The sequence below is a fragment of the Synchytrium microbalum genome (assembly GCF_006535985.1).
Source record: "Synchytrium microbalum strain JEL517 chromosome Unknown SmJEL517_scf0042, whole genome shotgun sequence".
Taxonomy (NCBI): domain Eukaryota; kingdom Fungi; phylum Chytridiomycota; class Chytridiomycetes; order Synchytriales; family Synchytriaceae; genus Synchytrium; species Synchytrium microbalum.
The window spans coordinates 109-559 of NW_022158391.1; positions in this window are offsets into that span (position 1 = coordinate 109).

Here is a 451-nt window from a genome sequence, read left to right on the forward strand (position 1 = left end):
GCCCCTGTTACTTGGATGATACCAGGGAATGGCCTAGATGTTCCACTACATTCTGATTTACGATGTCCAGACTTCCAACATTGGACGCATACGGCTACATTTTTATGTCCAATATTGGGGTCCTTGGGCTGATCAGAAAACCCTGGGAAGGCTCTAACAGCATTTTCACATCCACTCCTAGAGCTGCTATGGCCCATATCCCAACATCTAAAACATACTAAAGTTGCGGGCGACTTGAAGGTACGAGTATTACGACTCGTATCTGGCTTCTTATAAACATTGTTGTTATCTGAGGTGCGACTATTGTTGGCAGCCACTTGAGCGTTATAGGCTAAAGTCGTTTCTTTGGCATCATGAAGTGTCTTCAAGTTCTCCATCTGAGCTTGAACCTCATCAAGGCTAATGGTTGTAAGGTCACCGGAGAGTAGTAGTTGACGTAATACACCATAGA